Source organism: Mangifera indica, chromosome 6 (assembly GCF_011075055.1).
Source record: "Mangifera indica cultivar Alphonso chromosome 6, CATAS_Mindica_2.1, whole genome shotgun sequence".
NCBI classification, from domain to species: Eukaryota; Viridiplantae; Streptophyta; class Magnoliopsida; order Sapindales; family Anacardiaceae; genus Mangifera; species Mangifera indica.
In genome coordinates, this window is record NC_058142.1 from 15314428 (window position 1) to 15321805 (window position 7378).

At 34.5% G+C, this 7378-nt stretch overlaps 1 pseudogene; it reads left to right on the forward strand.

Moving 5' to 3' along the window:
* Window positions 1-391: 391 nt before the first annotated feature.
* On the forward strand, window positions 392-6722 carry LOC123219181 (annotated as a pseudogene).
* Window positions 6723-7378: the final 656 nt, after the last annotated feature.

Genomic DNA, 7378 nt, shown 5'->3' on the forward strand with positions numbered 1-7378 from the left:
AGTTAAAAGACTCATATTCTGATAAAGGTAAAAAGTTTCAGAAGGCATGCGATAATCCTGTGGTATTGCTCAATGAAAACTGGAGTGCTGGTACTGGTAATATAAAAGCAGGCCTACTTCATGGCAAAATTTCCTCAGAAATGTTTGGAACAAAGGGAAAAACTTTGGAAAGGACAAAATTGCTGCTAGAAGCCATGTTATGAGGAATCACATCCAAGTTCAGAAAACACTGATGGTGAATATTGATAGAGGAGTGAAAAATTAACTAATAACAGAAAGTAACTTCCCTGAAAAATCGGTTCAAGCCTCTGTCACGCTTGTAAAACTTTGAAAAAATTGCTTACAAAAGAAAAAAAAATTCCTTAAAAGAGACAATGACAGAAGTTGGGAGATGGAAAGTGCTGCCTTTTGAGTTTGTGGAAGAAGGAAATGATTTTATGGACAAACCAAGAGTTCCATGGGTGGATATGGAGGAGAGAATTCAGGAATCAGCAAGGCAGTATGTGATCTATGCACATTGTCTTCTTGTTTATTTCATTTCTAAGCTTAATATCTCTTTATTCATTATGCTTCACCTTTATTTAAGATTTGCAACATGTTTGATAGTTCATCAATGTGACTTATGGCATGGTAGTACCCTTTTGTTGGTGTAGATTTGTGTTGAGAATAACAATGGTATAGTTAGCTTGTTCTCAGGTCTTATGGTCAGACAGGCAATTTGCATTGGTGATATACTCATTCATGAGCACTTCCATTGGCCTTGTGCATCATGTGAACCTAAACATCTTTATACGTTTAGATTACAAAGCCTATGCTTAGGCCTTGAGTAAGAAATAAAATTACTTGGCTGTATTACCAGGGTATACATCTGATTAAGAAAGAAGTTTGTGGCCTCTTGACATTAGTCTTTTTAATGTTGTTGCCACTTGCCAGGCAGAGAAGATCTTTGGAACCATGGGAACGTGGGACTTGCATTATGTAGCATATATTTATGGGTGAATAAGAAGTAAAATTACTAGATACAGAATAAGATAAAGTAGAATGGAATTGTATCGAGTCAGGAAAGTGGAAGGAGACTTATCCTTCTTTCAATTTAAGACACTATCTTTTACTTCATAATCAGCTTTCACATCTGTGATTGAAGCCTTAAGTGCCATGAAAAAGTTGATGTTAACTGTTTACTTCATGCTTGGATCAATTATCTGGTACATAAAAAAACTAATTAACTAGGGCCATACCCAACCCTTCCAGGCATCTTGAAGGAAGTACTAGAATATTGTCTACTAGCTCGTTTCTAGCCTTGTGAGTAATGTTCTAGGAATCCTTAATATTAGATTAATAGAAAAACAAAAGCTTCCTTTCATGTAGAAGTCTAGTGTAGTGGAAATATGGTTGCAATCCTCTGTGGTATCTGTAATTGTCTTACTTATAGCATACTAAATTGGGATGAAGGATCACGGTCCAAGAAATCTCCGTTCTATCCTTATAACTGGTCTCTGCAGGTTACTTAAAACTGCATTAAAAGGTGAAAGAAGAAAACTTATAGAAAATGGAGAAAAGTCAAAGGGAAGAAATGGGGAGGGAGAGAGAGTTAAAAAAATAAAGTTGTAACAGCTGACATTTATGAAATGGTTGTAACAGTTGGCTAAAAAAATTTTGAAAGTAGGGATGGGTTAGGTAGTGGCAGGAGGCGGAGAAATGAAAAGTAAAAAAAGTGGGACAAAAGTGCAGAAAATAAGGGGAAAAAAGTTGTTTTTTGTAGCAGCTTTAAAAGACAAGTTAAAAAAAAAAAGTGGATAAAGATGAAAACAAGAGAAAATAACACAAAAAACATTAATTTGAAAAAAAAAAAAATACATATATATATATCCAGTAAAAAATATATATATTAAAAAAAATTCTCACCTTGAGAAATAGGGGGTTTTCAAGGAGAGAAAAATGTTAGGATTAGGATATTTGTTCTCAAACTATAAAATAGTTTTATTATAAAAAAGGTGTTTAGGTTTAAAAAAGGGAAGGAAAAAAAATTAGGGTTTCTAGTTTTGAGGGCAGCCACTTTGACTGGATGTAGGAGGTTTTCGATGCATCAAACAGTTGGAAATAGGAGGCTCCAGACTCCTCGAATTGTTCGGATTGAGAGGCCTCAAATTCCTCAAATTATCTAAATTATCTTTGTAACCCCCTATTAATGAAATAATTTTCATTTCATTTTTTTTTAATTGAATAAGGGTTGGGTTCCTAACAAACAGGTTAAATGGTGCAGATATTGATGTGCCTGAGTGGATGTTCTCTAAGATAATGCGGAGTGCAAGGATCAAGTTTTCAGATCATTCTACATTGAGGGTTAGCCAGATATTGGGTAAATTGGGAAACTGGAGGCGGGTTCTACAAGTAATTGAGTGGCTGCAGATGTGAGAATGCCACAAATCCCACAGGCTCAAGTAATTTCATTTTCCTATCTTCTTTTTTTTGCACAATTTTGCAAAGCAGAGGTTTAGTCTGCATTATAAACTCAGCTTTTTTGGTCTATATGGTCTTGCTGTGCCAAGTGTGTCAGAATTTTGAAAGAAGTAAGATCTCAAGTTAGAAACTTCTGCCTATGAACAATACTTTGGTTTTGCACTATCAGTCCGAACTCATATTTATTGTATGTTGCCTGAAACTGTTGTATTACTTGAGAAATTCAAGATCATTGTGTATTAACATTTATTTACTATACTTACTCTTGATCTAGATTCATTTACACAACTGCACTTAATGTACTTGGAGGCACTCAATGTATTTCATGCAATGCAGGTAATGCCTATTAATTGTATGCATGTGGCATGCACCTGCTCATGAAACTCAGTAATAAAGAATGAAACCTTTACCAATCCATTTAGTCTTTTCTTCTTTGCAGCATCAAATGTCCTCATATCCAGACTTGGTGGCTTATCACAGCATTGCTGTCACTCTGGGACAGGCTGGGCATATTAGGGAACTTTTTGATGTAGTAGATACCATGCAATCTCTTCCCAAGAAAAAGTTCAGAACTGGAATACATAAGGGATGGGACCTACAACTGGAACCTGATATTGTTGTCTACAATGCGGTGAGTAATAATCAGACAGCCATTAGAAATCCTGATGGCGAGATAGTGGGCTCTAACAACTATACATGTTATTTTATGACCCATCTTCATGATTGATGATGGTCACTTGCTCAAACCTCAATTAATTTCTGGATAATAGGGGAAAGAAATGATAATAGAATAATATATGTTTATTATCAATGACGAAATAAGCATTTTGCACTCTTGGGATGTCAAATCTGAATCAGTTTGGTTTCTGAAAATTTTTCTGCATGGATACTGAGTTGATTTTATGAAAATAGGAAGTGAACGTGATAATATTTCATAACTGTTAAAACTGCTTATTAATAATATATTATTGTTTCTGACATGATAAGCCTCTTCTCAAAACCTGCTAGATGAAAAAGTCCTTTCTTTGCTACACTTCTCTTGACTTGAAACATCAAAAGTAAAGCTTTTTAACTTTACCATGCGTATTAGAGACCAATACCTGAGGAAAACTTTTGTAATGCTAGTTTGGGTTGGTTTTGTGCTCAGTTGTCCCCGAAAGAGATCTTTGGGAGACCTAAACCCAGCTGATATAATTTACATATTTTATGAACAGTGCTTTCAGGTTTTGCACTTGCATATTTTTAATGTCAGCCATTGCTGTAGTTATTCCCAATGACTATCGATTGCATTATCAAGGATGGTTCTGTGCCTTGATAGTTGAAATGCTTATTCAAAGAAATGCAGACTGTAGTATTTCTATTTGGATACTCAGATATACCATATGTGAAAAATTTAACATAACGTTGACATGTAGATGTCTTGTGTTTTTCAAGGTCTTAAATGCTTGTGTCAACCGGAAAAATTGGGAAGGAGCATTTTGGGTTTTGCAGCAAATAAAAGAAAAAGGTCAGAAGCCTTCTGCTTCAACATATGGACTGGTTATGGAGGTTGCAGTCTTCTAGTATCTCTCTAACTGCTGTTTATTATCTCTTATTTATTTAAAGTAGTCATATGCTTTTGTAATAGTTTAATATATTTGTTACATTGTAGTGAATAAAAAAGGGTAATTAAGTGGTTTTTTTTTTTAAAATTTTCAACTTGGAAATACATATCCTTTTATGACCTTCATTCTACATTTTTGTTTAGAAAATTGCAATGTAACTTATTTTAGTAATTTTCTTTTTTGAAGATGAAAAATGTAAGAATGTAACAGAAAGGAAAATTTTAGAACCATTGTTTACTGTTTGCTTAAAACACACCCTCAAAATTTTTTCATCATGCTCAGCTTCATTATCCTAGCGAAAAGGCCTTTCTCATCTCTTTCATAGTCTTTGTTGAAATTTATGCTTGTTCAGCATGGACTTTTACATTTTTATATTTACAAATTGATATTTTCTGTTGGAATTTTATTTATGAAGTTTTTCTGATTTACAAATATGTATCCAATCTTGCAGTTATGAAAGAATTAGGGATTTTGAACATTAATGATAAGAGAAAAAGTGATTTAGGTTTGAGATGGGACTGTGTATCAAAACAATGTGGGCAAATAACAAGTCTTGGACAATTATTGTTATTTGTTCCTTCAAAACTCTTATTATAATGTTTCTTGGAGAATATTATTTGGTGATATAATCTTGGATCATGATATATTTATCTATATCTCTGTGTGTATTTAATTGTGAATCATGCAATATGTTTCCACCTGTCAAAGCGTCTTTTTGAGCAGTTTTGTGACTTTTGTCTCATAATAGTAACATAATTCAAGGAACTGATCATAGGCTAGCTTGGTTTTCTTCGGCTTTAGTCATTTCAATTGCATCAATCATCAGGAAAATGTGACAATTTATTACCGGCAATATTTTTGCATACGCAGGTGATGTTGGCATTTGGAAAGTACAACTTGGTGCATGATTTTTTCAGGGAAGTGCAGAAGTCTTTTATTCCAAATGCTTTAGTATATAAAGGTATTTCAGTGATCTAACCTGTTTCTGCATGCAATTACATGCAATTTCATTTTACAAATGGCTCTCCATTATATGCCGTTCTTGTGAATACACTTTGGAGAGAAGGTAAAATAGATGAGGCTGTTTTGGCTGTTCAAGGCATGGAAAGTAGAGGAACTGTGGGTTCAACTACCCTTTATTATGACCTTGCAAGATGTCTTTGTAGTGTGGAAGGTGGCAAGAAGCACTAATGCAGGTAGATATGTCACAGGCTAAAATTTCCGACTTGCTTGTGCGGCATCCCTAATACTGTCTACAAGAGGATCAACTTTCTATATGCCCATATTATAGTTTAGGGTCATTGATTTCGTCCTACCTTGGACTCATGGGGTAAGCGGCTCTAGCTTCCAACTAATTTGTACAGGAATGGTCTAATCTCCCTTCAATGCACCCCCTGCTACATTGTGTATGTCTTGTGGCTAGAGTGTCCTGAACAAATAACAACACACCCACGAAACCAACAACTACGCACACTTTTTCTTAAGTATGTCCATCAACGATGTCTACCCAAGCCCTTGTCACACTCACTAATCTTGAGCTGTGACATTAGGTTTCAATCTTTCTACCATGTGTAAGATTATATCTCTGTGGTTTATTATGTTACAACTATATAAGATCACGACACGAAGCTGATCTGTTGACCTTACAATGGAAATGTAGACATTTTTATTTTTTGATTTATGACTTAACTTGGTTCTTTCCTTTTAAGGATAGAAAAGATATTAAGGTCGCAGGCAAGCCTTTGGTGGTAACTTACACTGGATTAATTCAAGCTTGTCTGGACTCTGGGAACATTGAAAACGCTGCAGAGATCTTCAACCAAATGAAGGGCTTCCGCTTTCCCAATCTAGTTGCTTGCAACATAATGTTGAAAGCTTATCTGGAAAATGGTTTCTTTGAGGAAGCAAAGAAGCTCTTCCAGAAGGGGCCCTGATAACAGGGGTCTAGTGGTACCGGATATCTGCACATTCAACACCATGTTAGATGCATGCATTGCGGAGAAGAGATGGGATGACCTTGAGCATGTATATAAAAAAGTGTTGCAGCATGGATTCCATTTCAATGCAAAACGCCATATCCAAATGATATTGGATGCTTCAAGAGCTGGAAGGGTATGTTCTGAGTTCTCTTAAAATTAATTTCATTTCAAGTGCTTATTTATACCTGCTGCAATGGGTTTCACACACCAATATGCCAAACTTGGACACTGTTTGACTAACTCATGTAGAGCCATTGAGACAAATGTCTCCGAATTTGTGATATAATTGTCTTGATGGCATCTGTTGTTGCTGATTTCTGTAATCATAATACAATTTAGAAAACTTCTTCATTCTGGATTGCGAGTTTTCTGTTTTTTTTTTTTTTCATTTTTGCCCTCAGTCGAAGCTATGAAATCACTGTTTCCTGCTATTTCTGCTGGCAGGTAGAGCTACTGGGAACAACTTGGAAGCACCTTGTGCAGGTGAACCAGGTAGATAAGCAATTTGAAATATCATCAAGTCATTGAGTAATTTACTCTTGTAATTCAAAATTTTTTTATCATGTGATAATATGTTAATTTATTTGTATACGTCAATAATAACTGTTTGTATATGAAGTATTAGTATATAATAGTCTTTTGAATGATAAAATGTATTAACCGAGTAATTAAAATGAAATTTATAAATAATTCTTTTTCAACATCTTAAGTTGTCAAAATGAAAGTATATGTTAGTATTAAGATCTTCAAATATTATTGAGATTTTATTTTAAGAATTACAGTGATGAAAATGACAAATAAATAAATAAAATAAATTTTAATTTTCATAAATCATGTCGAACCTATAGGTTGTGTGCGGAGGGTATTAGGATCCAGCTTATAGGTTCATTGAAAAAATAAAAATAAACATATAATATTGAGGGTTGCCTTTTAAAAGCCTATAGAGGCATAGTCTAAAGGGTCATGGATAGTGTCCAGAGCCTTATCATATCGCATGTTGGCACAACATGACTAATGGATATAGCAAGCCACGCTCAATTTGGTTTGGGATGGCCATGACCATGTCTAGTTGTATTCTATAATTAAAGAGGAATAAGTTAATGGGCTTAACAATGGGTCGAGTCTAGTTGTATTCTATAATTAGAGAGGAATGAGTTAATAGTCCCAACAATAGGTCGAGTCTACTTTCTCAGTGATGTCCTTTTCCCTCTTTTTTTCTTTTTAAGGATGTTTTCTTTGTCCTGTCACCTTCAACCATGTCATCTTGTGTTTTAATCAAACCTTAATTTTTCAATCATTTTCTTAGGGCAACAATTTTAACTAATCAAAATTTTA